Source organism: Penaeus monodon, chromosome 31, assembly GCF_015228065.2.
Source record: "Penaeus monodon isolate SGIC_2016 chromosome 31, NSTDA_Pmon_1, whole genome shotgun sequence".
Classification (NCBI taxonomy): Eukaryota; Metazoa; Arthropoda; class Malacostraca; order Decapoda; family Penaeidae; genus Penaeus; species Penaeus monodon.
Window position 1 is genome coordinate 19,063,494 of NC_051416.1, and position 386 is coordinate 19,063,879.

Sequence of the window (386 nt, forward strand, 5' to 3'; positions counted from 1 at the left end):
AGACAATCCGAGAATACAAATCATCCAAAATTGCCGCAGAGGTTTCCATCATCGCTATCCCAGCCTCAAGCAGCAAAGGTCCCTCGCCGTGTTCCCCAAACTCTGTCGCCGTCATTCTGTCCTTTAATTTTTAAACTGGGGGACGGGATCGATGCCATTATTAAGTGGAGTGGAAGGGGAAATGCCACACATTGTATTTTTCAGACTTCTTCACGCCCTCGACCTGCCGCCAGCATTGTCAAATATCGATAGCGAAAATCCGCTAACATTGGCTTCAAAATCCGCTATTTTTGTGTGTGCTGAATATCCCGCTAGTTTTCAAAGGACCGAAGTTTAAGTAAGATATATTGCTCCCTTGCGTAAGCGTGCAAAACTTGAGAATCTGA

The 386-nt window shown here is 45.3% G+C and overlaps 1 protein-coding gene across 2 annotated transcripts in view; it reads left to right on the forward strand.

The window, feature by feature from the left end:
- The window catches only part of LOC119593063 (dopamine receptor 1-like), a 143,952-nt gene that overhangs the window by 72,761 nt on the left and 70,805 nt on the right, over positions 1-386 (forward strand). The window lies entirely within an intron of this gene.